Source organism: Piliocolobus tephrosceles, chromosome 14 (assembly GCF_002776525.5).
Source record: "Piliocolobus tephrosceles isolate RC106 chromosome 14, ASM277652v3, whole genome shotgun sequence".
Classification (NCBI taxonomy): domain Eukaryota; kingdom Metazoa; phylum Chordata; class Mammalia; order Primates; family Cercopithecidae; genus Piliocolobus; species Piliocolobus tephrosceles.
Window position 1 is genome coordinate 22756963 of NC_045447.1, and position 13726 is coordinate 22770688.

The 13726-nt window shown below is 43.4% G+C and overlaps 1 protein-coding gene across 1 annotated transcript in view; it reads right to left on the bottom strand.

Moving 5' to 3' along the window:
• Nucleotides 1-13726, bottom strand: part of PAPPA (pappalysin 1) — a 247490-nt gene that overhangs the window by 111423 nt on the left and 122341 nt on the right. The window lies entirely within an intron of this gene.

The following is a 13726-nucleotide window of genomic DNA, read 5'->3' on the forward strand; positions in this document are numbered from 1 at the left end:
TCTATCTATCTATCTATCTATCTATCTATCTATCTATCTATCTATCTATCTATCTATCTATCTGCATATCTGTTCTGCAATCCAGTAAAACAAGCAGCCCATCATTCTGATAAGGCATGCATAAGACTCCAGCAAAGAAGGAAGCTTGGACAAGTGGATGCTATGTCTACCAGTGGGCCATGGACTCGAGGATGAGTCAGGCACCACATGAAAACCAAGCCAGTTACCCCAATCTGGCATAGCTGGTTGTGACTAAGGTGACCGCAGCATGCCATGTTCTTGGTAGGGTTCCCATGCAGAAACCAGAGTGTTAAAATGGATCCCTCCCACCCTGAGCTCTGACTGGTTTGGTTCACCTCAAAGACCATCCTCCTGCTGTATGGTTTAGATAAGTCTAAAAAGATGAGCCATTCAAGCCACAGTGTCTTCTATCTCCAAGCTGGTGAGACACGCTGCAGTCCTCTAAAGAACAGAAAAGAGAGGGTGCACAGGATTGCTCTTGGGTAAGTTTTCTTTCTCTTATGTAATGAATGGGTTACTCTTCAGCCCTTAGAATAAAATGCTATAATAACTTAAATCTACATTTTCTGATTTGTATCGCTTAACTGTAATTTTCTTCTTTAACAAGGTGTGTATATGTCTTTCCCAGCTCTCAATAAGAAGAGGGAAAGTAGGGAGAGAAGGAAGGGAGGGAGGAAAGAAGGAAGGAAGGAAGGAGGGAAGGAAGGAAGGAAGGAAGGAAGGAAGGAAGGAAGGAAGGAAGCAGGGAGGGAGGGAGGGAAGGAAGGAAGGAGGGAAGGAGGAGAGAGACAGAAATAAATTGATCCTAAATCATTTCTCTTTTTCTTTCTTTCTTTTTTTTTTTTTTTTTGAGACGGAGTCTCACTCTGCCGCCCAGGCTGGAGTGCAGTGGCGCGATCTGGGCTCACTGCAAGCTCCGCCTCCCGGGTTCACGCCATTCTCCTGCCTCAGCCTCCTGAGTAGCTGGGACTACAGGCGCCCGCCACCACGCCCGGTTAATTGTTTTTTATTTTTATTTTTAGTAGAGACGGGGTTTCACTGTGTTAGCCAGGGTGGTCTCCATCTCCTGACCTCGTGATCCGCCCGCCTCGGCCTCCCAATGGGCTGGGATTACAGGCATGAGCCACCGAGCCCGGCCTTTTTTTGACACGGAGTCTCGCTCTGCCACCGGGCTGGAGTGCAGTGGCCTAATCTTAGCTCACTGCAACCTTCGCCTCTGGGGTTCAAGCGATTTTCTTGTCTCAGCCTCCCAAGTAGCTGGGATTACAGGCACACACCACCATGCCCGGCTATTTTTTGTATTTTTAGTAGAGACAGGGTTTCACCGTGTTGGTCAGACTGGTTTTAAACTCCTGATCTCGTGATCTGCCCACCGCAGCCTCTCAGAGTGCTGGGATTATAGGCATGAGTCATTGCGCCCGGCCTGGTCCTAAATCTTAAGACTTAACTAGGAACATTTGAAAATATCAGTCAAAACCATTGCCCTTTTTGATCAGAGATGATAAGAGTAATCATAACTATTCATGTTCACAAAAAGTTCCAAGAAGCAGTGGTCACTCTGAAGTCATTTTCCGCCAAATGAAGGATGTGTTTGCCCAAACAAAAGCATGAGACTGCCAATTGAGTCACTGGCTATAGATTCCAAGCTAGAGGCCAGAGAAGTTGTCTCCAGTCCCAGCTGGACCTGTCATGGGTGAAGACGCCAATTCTGGGCCACCGATGTGGTAGGATATGGTCAAAGAACAGGACCCTGAATAGGCACCAACCCTGAGCAATAATCATATAGGTATGAAGATGTTTAACCTGAAGAAAAGAAGTATCAGGAGGGACACAGTGGAAAACTCTTCTAACAAAGTCCAGTTGGTCTAAAATTGAAAGTGTTTGCCTTAGAACATACTGAGTTATTCATTCAACTTTTCCTGACAGAAGCTTGATGATGATTGACAAGGTGTACAAGGTCCCTGCCTGATTCTGCAAGCTTCTCTCTTCTCGAACGCACTCTAGTCTAAGCTCCGGACACAAATTGTCGTTGCCCCAAGTGGACCATATTCCCTCTCACCTCCCCACCTTTGCAGAAGCTTTCTTCAAATCCCCAGAGCTGCCTTTTCTATGGCTAGTCCCCATTTGTCCTTTATTCACAGTTTAACCTCTCAAAAAAACCTGTCTGGAAATCCACCCCCAGAAGGGCTAATGGCCCCTCACTAAATCTTCCTATAGCATCATCCACTTCCCCAATTAAAATTGTATTTAGCGTATTTGTGAAATGAATAACTGGATAACTTTCTTCATGCTGGGCACTGTGCTAAATGTTTCAAATACATAATGCATTCAATTCCAGAAGAGCCTCGTGTTGTTTGGTACTATTATTATCCCCATTTTACAGACAATGAAATTGAGGTTTCAATAGGGTAAGTCATTCCCATGCTGTCTAGTTAATCTATTTTGTATGGACGTGGATATTCAGGAGAATCTGATGAGGTGGGTTGATCTGATTCTCTCTGGGATGCCCTACGATTTGGTATTACATGGGGGCTCAGGGGCCTGATGGAGCTGTGATCACAACCTGGCTTTCCACTAATTAGCTGGTGTCAATGGCCAGCACACTTTAGCCCTGAATCCCAGTTTCCTCTTTGGCAAATTGGTAAAATAATGACTATCTTCCCAACTGTTATGAGGATAGAAAAAAATGAGAAGCTGTTGAGAAAGCACGGAGCACCACATCCAGCATTTAAAAAACAATTTTTAAAAAGTAAAAGATCAGGAGTTTCCCTTTCCTTAAAGGAAGTAATCTGTCTCTGCTACCTTGTGCCACAGTTAAACTGCACAGGCTCAATAACTTATGTTTTGGTTAAACGTTTTTAATTTTTTTAGAGTGAAATCCGAGTTTTTGTTGGCAAGTGATTGAACACGCTGGGCCCAGCCTCCAGGCCCACAGTCCATTAGGAAATTTACGAGGCGAGATGGGGACCTTCAGCTCAAGTACTCCCTTCAGAGGCAGTACTTACAAAGCCATCAATTTCCTTAACAAAGAGCATTGGCTTAAATGCCCCTTAAAGCAGTGTTATTTACACAGCTATCCACTTCCTTTTGAATTCTCTGCCTGGGGGGTGGCAGACCTGCAGTTCTTTCCAGCTACGAGTTAATTAGGCTTTCTCCCCAAATGGAAGCAAGCCGCAGACTGAGATTTGGTATTAAAAAGCAACTCAATTTGGGGCCATTGGAGAGTCTTATGGGGTGATCCAAATACCACCAAAATCACTGGTTCCACCCACCCATTCTTCTAAAATTCTAAAGCCTTTGGACTTACCAAAGAGTAATGACCTCTGTCAGTACAGAGATAGAGAAGGAAAGGCAGCGTTTGAGCCGTTCTCTACTTAGTAAAAGCTGCCTCAAAAAAGTACTGCTGGCTAAGATAAGGTACTTTCTACCTTTGCAGTCTATCGATATAGTAAAATTAATGTTTTAAAGAAGCCCCCACCCCTTTTGTGGCGGAACTAGGATTTGGATACAAGCAGCCCAGTTCTGGGATCTGAGCGTGAAACCACCACCCGGAGCCACCTGACCCGAGATAACCTGCCCGAGATGACAGCTAAGGGGGAAAGTCTCCGATTCAAACAGGATAGTCTGACTCTAAAGACCAGCAAGGCTCAACTACACTTTCTTGCCTGAAAAATCAAACTGTCTCTTAAGAAATACATCCTTCTTTTACTCATTTATTCTATATTTACTGAACTGCAAATTATTTTTCAGTCCCTGGACTAACTCCTGGGAAATCAGATGAATTAAAGCAGGTCTCAGCGCTCCAAGAACTCAGGTCCTAGTGAGAGGGGGGAGATATGTAAATGATGACTGCACAGGATTCTGATCTGAGGTACAAGATACTGTGGGAGCACAGAGGAGGGACCGCCACTCCAATTTTACCCAGATTTGAGGTTTCCCTTAGGATGCAACACCTGGATTTTATCTCTCAGAGGAGGAATGGATGGTGGGGAGCACATTCCAGCAGGGGGACACTGTGAGCAAATGAGGTGAGGCCAGAAACAAGGTCGGAGGTATAAAGTACAAGACGGTGTTGGAGTATAAAATGCAAATCCTGGCTGAGGTGGGCGGGTCACAAGGTCAAGAGATGGAGACCATCCTGGCCAACATGGTGAGACTCCATCTCTACTAAAAATACAAAAATTAGCTGGTTGTGGTGGCGCATGCCTGTAATCCCAGCAACTCGGGAGGCTGAGGCAGAAGAATCGCTTGAACCCAGGAGGCGGAGGTTGCAGTGAGCCGAGATAGCGCCACTGCACTCTGGCCTGGTGACATAGAGAGAATCTGTCAAAAAAAAAAAAAAAAAGAAAGCAAATCCTGGGCTCAGATCAAGCAAGACCTTGAATGCCACAGTAAGGAATGTAAATTTATCTCAAGGGCAACATGGAGCCACCTGACACTCTCAATTGGAGAGCAACAAAAGGTGTCTGCACTTTAGGAAGCTTGCTCTCACCTATGGGCAGGTAGATTGGGGCAAGCAAAAAAATGAACAAGCACCCTGTTCATTTTATAAGCGTTTTCTTGTAAAAGCCTAATCAGGAGCTGAAGGGGGCCTCAGGTAGGATAATGATCATAGAGAGAGAGAGAGACTGATTTGGACGAAGACAAGATAACGTTTTCAAAGTAACATGGGAAGAATGGCAATTATTTGGATGTGGGAAATGGCAGAGAGGGAAGAGTTATGGATGTTTCCCAAGCTTCTGTTTAAATGTCTGGTTGGCTACTGGCGCCACCAGTTGAGATTAGGAAAAACACTTGCAGCAGGTCTGGAAAGAAAGATGGCAAGCTTTTTGTAAGATGTGTTGAATGTGAGTTCCCGTGGGGCGTCCAAGTAGAGCAATTAGATATACAAGTTCATGGGTCAAAAAAAAAAAAAAAAAAAAAAAAAAAGGTGCAGACTAAAGATAGAGATTTTGGAGTCATACAAGGAATACAAGGAGAGAATGGAGAATGAGAGTGTGCCTGTTATGGAACATTGGAGACTGCTGATACTTAAAGAGTAGGTGAAAGAAGGTCTGTGGAGGGATGGTCAGAGAAGTTAAGAAAAACAGAAGAGGCTAACACTTCACAGGTACCAGGAGTTCTGAATTTCAAGAAAGAGCCAGATAAGACAAAAGAGAAAACTACTGAAATATTTCTGTTTGAACATACTATTTAATAGAATCTCATGCATGGCTTCCCTGAAGAATGATTCTCAAATTTCTGCTCAGTCTCTTCCAGGGACAGAGAGGTCACTCTCTACTTGTGAGTAAGAACTAGATTATTACTTTTGTAATAATCTTTGTCTTACTTTTGTTAGCCATAATAATAAATATTTGTTGATCACTTTCTGGAAGACAGGAACTGTCAAAAACACAGCCATCCTTGGTGCCTAGCATGAACCTGGCATGTAAGAGGTGCTGAATAAATAAAAGCCTATGTGATGAATGAATAAATTTATAAATTAATAAAACAATATATCATAACAATCCTATGAAGTCAAGAAAGCACTCTTATTTCTCAGGTGGAAAAAGGTATTTGGGGGATGAAGCCTGAGGCAGACAAGTGGTCCTTGTGCTTCGGGGCAGGTCAATCAGCTTTTCCTCTCTCCCTGTCCCTTTAGAAGTTCTCTTGGCAAAAAGCACACGGACAAATGGAAAAGGGATTTCAGACTCTCGTGCGGCCCCTTCCTTGGTAATGAGGCTGAACTCAAGTTATATACGTGGTTTTGGACTCCTCAACTGAGGGACCCGCTCCAGCCAGGACTTTTCAGAGTCCTGCCAATGGTGGCTGATGTTTAATTTAAACTTATGGATAATTTGGGCTGAGTTTCTGACTGCTGTTGAAAGCTAAAATCTCCCTGATCTCTCTTTGGGTCAGTTTGCCAAGAGTATTTTGTTGGCCCTTGAAGAGCATCCCATTCAGGGAGGTTGACCTTTTTTAAAATACTGCTCTCATCATGTCATACCTCTGCCCAGAAACTATTGCTTGCTATAGGGTAAGAACTGCCCACTCATCCCCCTGTGACTTCTCTGGAGTAGCTGCCTTTAGGACTGGTGCCCTCACTGTATGAAGACAAGCCCTCTGTGTGGACCTTTATAGTGGCTCTTATCTGAGTCCCACTGTCCAGAAATCTTTCCCAGGCTCACCAACCCCCTACCAGGGGCTTTCCACTGCTCCGGGGGGGCCTCTAACACCAATCCCTTCATATCTTTAATGACCACTGCCTTCTGTAGCCCTCCAACAAAGGTTTCTGCTGCTTAACCCTGCATTGCATGGAGCTTTGTATGCAGCAGGTGCTTAATATAGACAAAAACCAGTGTGAACCTGGTCACATGCATTTTAGACTGATTGCAGGACCACCATGGTTGCTGCGTGGAGGAGAGAGAAAAGCAACCGTGTGCTTGAGGGCAGAGCGACAGGCACTGGACTTAGGCTATTTTATCTTTCGTCCAGTAAGTTAAAATGAAAAAAAAAAAAAAAACAAAAAACAAAAAAAACTCAGTCCTTTAATAACTATTATAATTTCTTATTTGCTTTATATTAACATCTCTTTGGTACTTAATCAGTATTGGCCTAGAGAAAGTTGGTGGTTTTTAGTTTCTTCCTCTGTTAAGTATTTAATGATCTGTAAACAAACACTTCAGACAGTGTTTCTTAAAAAGACCCTGGGATCCTTTTGTTATGTGAAGATTTCTTTAGCTCTGTGCATTGTTTCCCCTTCTCATTATCTGTTTGCTGCTAGGCTGTTCAGCTCTTGAGAGTACACACTTTATTAGATAACCTTAATGATGGAGATGTAGCATAAATTAGTAGTTAAGCCTGAGGGCTTAAGAGCCAGCGACTTCCAGGGCTAGAATCCCTTACTGGGAACGTAACATCTCTGCGCCTCCATTTCTTTACTTATAATGCCTGTATAATGTTAAAACTACCTCACAGGATTAATGTGATTAACCAGTGGAATTAATAGACAAAAAGCTTCAGTGAATTTTATCCAATTAATTTAATTAAATTAATAATTTGAGTTATGTATACTACTATGACTTTTGTCTGAGATGGTGAGATGGAAAAAGGGTGGAAATATATGCAGTCTATACAGTTGGCCCTCCATATTCATGGGTTCTCCATCTGTATTCAAGGGATGCAAAATAAAATTCTATCTTTGCTAAACATGTATAGACATTTTTTCTTGTCCTTATTCCCTAAACATTACAGTATAACAACTATTTATGTAGCATTTACACTGTATTAGGTATTATATGTAATCTAGAGATGATTTGAAGTATACAGGAAGTTGTTCGTAGGTTACATGCAAATACTACTCCATTTTATATCAGGGAATTGAGCATCCACAGATTTTGGTAATTACAGAGGTCCTGGCAGAAATCCCCCAAAGATATTTAGGATTGACTGTATATTTCTTACTGGCTCTTTCTTGTTCTAAAGGTTTCATATTTTGGAGGAGGTCATCTGGTGACTTTAGTTTTGAAGTTGGGCAGATCTTGATTCAAATCTCAACTCTGTCACTTAATAAGCACCTGCTTTGAATAAGCCACTTCATCTTCTTGAGCCTCAATTTCTCCTCATGTAAAATGGGGGATAATGGCCCCCACCTTCCTGTAGCCTTGGGAAAATCAAGAGGATGGTTAAGTGGAGTGTGAGGCAGCTGTCCTGGCATAAGATGCAGCACTCAGGAAGATTTTGCTTGTCTGGTGGGTGGTTTCCTAGCTCAATAAATATTTATTGAATGGAGGCCACATTTTCAAAAGTCACTGAAACATTTGGGGGCTCTGTTGTGTCACCTGGAACATGGTGTTAACAATGCCTGGCAGCCAGGGGTGCTGTGGGTTTGAAATGAGCTACTGCAGCAGGTTCTCCATAAATATGAACACATTCCCTTCCACTGGTCAGGGGAGGATCCTGGATGCTGCCTGAGCCTTTTGGACGGTCATCTGTTTGGGTTGCTCTGGCCACCCTTTTTAGCCTCAAAGTGTCATTTGCTTCAGTGTCTCAATGATTGGCTCAAGTTGGATGTTGGGACACGAGGGTAGATGGTATGGCTTCTTCCCTTAAGGGTAAGGGACACAGATGTGGAAGTAAAATACATGAGGAGTCAGTGAAATTATAGCTATGCTGGTATAGACTCAGGAGGGAATGGATGAAATGATTCTCACTCCTTGCTCTCTCTCTCTCATCTGCGTTATTCTGCCCAACTGGCTATACTTTTACCCGCTTATACAGTCATCTCTAGGTATCTTTGAAGCATTGGTTTGAGGACCCCCTCAGACACAAAAATCTGAAGATATTCAAGACCCTTAGACAAAGTCCCTTAGTATTTGCCTATGACCTATGTACACCCTACCGTGTACTTTAAATCATCTCTAGATTACTCATAACACTTAATACATTGGAAATACTTTATTGTTTTTCTATTTGCTCTGTTTTTAAATTGTTGTAGTGTTATTATTTATTTAGTCAGTTTCAAATATTTTGTATCTCAGATTGGTTGAATCTGAGGATGTAGGATCCGAGGATATGAAAGGCCAACTGTATACTCATCCACCTCTGCCAGCAGTCAACAACTTTTCAGTAAAGGACCAGATGGTAAATATTTTGGCTTTGTGGGCCATACAAGATTTCTGTTGGAATGACTCAACTCCGCCTTTGTAGTGGCAAATATGTAAACAAAGGAGCATAGCTGTGTTTCAGTAAAACTTTGTCTACGAAACCAGGCAGCAGGTTGGGTTGGCCATGGGTGGTGGTTTACTGATGCCTGGTTTGTGCAAGTATGCACATGGCTATTATGCCAAGGGCAGGGCTTGGTAGAGAGTGTAGAAGGCACACGCTTGAGTCTCCTTCTCCTTCCTTCATGCCGTAAATAGCAGCCTCACCATAGTCCTCAAGGGCCTGAGAAATCAGAGCCTGCTAGACTTCCGCCTCATGCCTCCTTTGTTCACTACAGTCCAGCCATGCTGACTTCCTTTTCCCTCTTCAAAAGTTCTTCTCTGCCTTGGGAATCGAATAGTCTGAACTTCTTGCAATCCTTGCTCGGTTACCTGTTCCATATCTCCCTAATGGGTTCATATCCTACTCAACCCTCAAGTCTCAGCTTAAATGTCAAATCTTCAAGGAGATCTCCTTGACCCCCTCAATGTAAAGGAGGCCCTTTGGTTATATACTTCTAAGTATTTCCACTTAGTGCCATTTTCAACAATGACACTAAAATAATAATTTGTGTCATTTTCCTAACCTCCTTGGCCTTCCTTTTTCACTGCTGCTTTCTTTGAAACAAGCACAGTGCCTGGCATACAGCAGGCATCAAAAAATATGAACTAAATGAATGAATGACATCATCCAGCAGCCAATTTGCAGAATCTTCTGTCTGGGTCTGACTGCACATGTTGGGGCAAGCAGCTGATTTTTCCTGCAGGCTCTAGCAGTGAGGTTTTCACACTATCTTTACTGCCCATCCATCATTTTATTTTAGGCACATTACTTTTCTGTCCAAAAAGAAAAGGAGGATACAATTAGGTCTATATCCCTTACTTGCTTAATATTTCAATTTCCCTCAGGGCACTCCCTTCAAGTAGAGATCACAGCTCATGAATATTAAATGTCGCTTCCAACCCAACATGGACTCCAAGAAACAACGGAGAGCCAGGAGCTAAGAAAAGACCCTAATACCCAGCCCAGAGGCCTCTACCCTCTCCCAGGCCGCCTCAGTCATAACTGCACAGATGTACATCAAGGCACATGTATGTGCAGATGAATTTCTGGTCACTTTAAATATCACAATGAAGTCCTTGTTCTTGGCTACCCAGATTCACCTGCCTTGGACTCTGGCTGCCTTTCAAAGGCACACATCAAAGTTTGGTCTCGATTCCTCACATTCAAGCAAGCACCAAGTCGGTTCCCTGAGCCTGACCCCTTCCTGAGAGTCAGGAAGCTGACCTGGGCTGCGGGCTAGAATTCCTCCCTTCTGGCGTCAGAGGCCGTTCTGTTTCTTTTCATTCCAGCCTTGCCTCTCTGTGGGGTAGGCCTCCCGGGTTTCCAAAGGAGGTGGTAAGCCTTGGTCTGAGGCAGCATGGCAAGCTTGATCCTAACCGGTGCTGACTCAAGGGTGTTTGAATGCATCCATCAGACCTCCCTGTTGAGTACTTCAGATCTTTGGTGCTGCCCGCACGTCAGCCTTCCGCCCCATCGCCTCCTTTTCCTGCTCTTTTGTCCCCTTAGTGACCCCCTTTGACCCTTTGGGTGAAAGGAATTCCTTTCTCTTCCCCAAGCCCTGATTTCTTTTAAAATGCACCAGTTTTAAAACAATAACAACCTGGGATTTAAATCCTAAAAATCAGAGCTGAAAGCTCCCTGGGAGCTCATCAAATTCCCTCATTATTTTACAGTGGGGAAACTGAGAACTAGGAGGTTTGGTCATTTTGCAAATGGTACCACTGTAATTTAGCATCAGGATTTGGTTCAGGACCATTTTTGCAGATGATGGGTCGAATGCCTTTGCGTCACTCACAATTGAGATAGGCAATGAGGAAGGGGAAGAAGAGATGGCATTAACTGACATCCTTGATTGTCCAATAACTGTTGTTCATTGTGCTAAACACTCTATGGATGTTACCTCATTCTTTTTCTAAACAAAACTATAGGTGTTATAATTACGTCCATTTTTCAGAAGAGGAAACTGAGACTCAGAGGGATTGAGAGATGCCTAAAATGACCCATGTAGTAATTGCAACCAATAGACATTTGAACTCAAGCTCCTCTGTCTCCAGCATTGCTATGACAACCTTATTAAGTGACAAACACATTTTATGCTAAAAAAAAAAAAAATGATTTGGCTACTGTCAATGGAGGGTGATCTGTTAAAAATAAAAATACAGCCTAAAATACAGTATGACCTTCCATTGGGGGTATGAGCTTTATGCCATGGAACATTTATAGGGTGATAATAACTGAAAATGGTTGTTTCATGACTCATGAAAATGGCACAAGAACATGTGCATTCACTTTTGTTTCCTGCTGTGGTTCAATGGCACCAAACAGAAATAGTGGAAAGGAGAAACACTCTCCTGCTGTTTCAAGACTTGGTCTGGAATTGGACATAGGCTTCAGGGCAGACAAACTCTGAAGTCTCCTTCTTTGACCTACCTGGCTATATGACTTTGGATATTCACTTAAACTCTCAATGCCTCAATTTTCTGATCAGCAAAATGGTGTAATTATTTTGACTCTACAGAGTTGCTGGGAGGGTGAATGAAATCATTTTTACAAAGAGTTCTTAGCAGAAAAACTGGCACAGTTGGGTATCTAATAAATGGAATAACTTCATGGTTAAAACGTGTAGACTCTGCTAAGGATGCTGTGAATCTCATGTTTGCTATTTCTCTGTGTAACTGTAGGCAAGTTACTAAATCTCTCTGAACCACAGATTTTTCCTCTACAAAACAGGGATAACATTATCTATCTCATAGGGTTTCTGGGAAGAGGGATACAACTTCTGAATTAATCATATTAATTGTTCAGGCATGGTGGCTCATGCTTATAATCTCAGCACTTTGGGAGGCCAAGGCAGGCAGATCACTTGAGGTCAGGAGTTCGAGACCAGCCTGTCCAACATGGTGAAACTCTGTCTCTATAAGAAGTAGCAGGGTGTGGTGGAATGCATCTGTAGTCCCAGCTACTCGGGAGGCTGAGGCAGGAGAATCACTTGAACCCGGGAGGTGGAGGTTGCAGTGAGTCCAGAGAATGCTACTGCACCCCAGCTGGGTGACAGAGTGAGATTCTGTCTCAAAAAAATAAAAAATTAAAATAAAAAATAAAATATTAATTATGACAATAATAGCATCAGTAGCAAACACATCTACTGACATACTTGTCAGGTGTCACCATTTTAAATGCTTTACAAATATAAACTTGTTTTTGCTTGCGATAATTCTAAGAAGTAGGAACTTACTAACCCATTTTATGAATGACAAAACTGCGACACAAGCTAAGTGTCAGGGACGGGCTTTCCACCCAGAATCCGTGTTCTTAACAGTGATACCCTATGTCATTCCTTCGGTGTTAAGAATGCCACCAATCTAGCTGATGTATTATCACCCTCGTCATCGCCTTAAAGACTACCACCATGACCCCCACCTATATTCCTCTTTCTTTTTCTTCTTTCATAGGCCTTCCTTCAAGTCAGGGGAAGCTTTATTTCAAAAACGTGTTCTGGGGAAAGTTACTACGTTTTCCACGGAGGGAGGTCTGATTGAATACATGCAGTCTGGAGAAGTTTTATTTTGTTTTCTTAATTTTAATTTTTTTAAGGTGAGAGGTGGATCATCTATTATGATTTCACATTGTTAGAAAGAAAAATAATAATAAATGCAACTCCCAGCAGAGCCCACTCTTCCCCCTCTCCTCCAGCAGATGCTATTTTCCTTTTCAGTCACTGTTGTTCTAAAGTCTCATCGGAACCTCCACTAAGAAGACGGGGCGATTCATCTTCTTGTTTTCCTTTCTCGCCTTGGCTCAGAGCAGGCCAGAGCAGCCTGACAGAGGGGCCACAAGGCTCGTTGAACCCCTGCCCCTCCCAGAAACTGGTGGGGAGGCGGACCGATTCTTCTCCCCTCTTCTCCCCGGCTTGATGTGCCTCACAGAGGAGGGGAGGGAGCTGGGGCTGAGGGTTGCTAATTGAGTTACTGGCCTTGGCTCTAGGACAAGGCTGGGGATGCTGTGTCAGGGATCACGAAGTGATGCAAATGGCAGGAGTAGGGGAGAGAAGAGGAGTGTGGAAGGAGGGAGAAAAAGAGACACACAGGGAATGCCTGCACATCTGGGAAAGACGACGTGGGGGTCCCTTTCGCTTTGTTTTCTTAACTATATATCAGCGTCAAGCAGGATTTGAAACCTAAAGCCTTTAAATAGCTGTTTGACAAATCAGAGATTCCTCAGTATCAGGAGAGGGAAGAAGCTTTAGAGTCCTCAGTCCAGTCTCCCTAATTTCACAAAGGGAAAAACTGAGACTCTGAGATGCTAAGCTGCAGCCACGAGGCCTCTAGGTCTAAACTAGGACCTGGACCCGGCTATGCTGAAGAATACAGGGTGGGAGGTCAAAACAGTACATGAGGGCGTCTCCACAGCTGCATCTCCTGTAATGCACTAGATTCCATCTCAGAAGGTAGCACGCTTCCAGCACCAACTAAAGATATATTACAAAGTATAACCCCTTTTGGGGACCCTTCACATTTTGTCTGACTAATTTGACTGTTACCCCACCTCCTTCAGCTTTTATCAGCAGCCTGTCTGTAGTTTATGACTCAGTGCTTTAGAGACAGAATTCCCAATGCTGTGAACAATGCCTGCAGCCAGTGCCTGTTGCGGGGAGTTATCATTTTACTGATACCACATTTTTTCACTGAAACCTCAGGCCTGGTGTATGTTATATTTTTAAAAGAGGGGGAAAAAAGACAAGATAACTTCCACATTGCAAGGGGATGAAGCCTGCATTGCTTGGGAGGTCATGTGGGTGGTGTTCATTTTAACAAGCAACTTATTATGTGCTGGGGGATGAGGGCACCAGGGGTGGGAAATTGAGAATGGGAAGTCCCCAGGGTGTTGCATAATAACACATTGGCACCTTGGGAATATTTCCGGATGTGTGGGCTTCTGAAAAGTGAATGGGAATGTCACC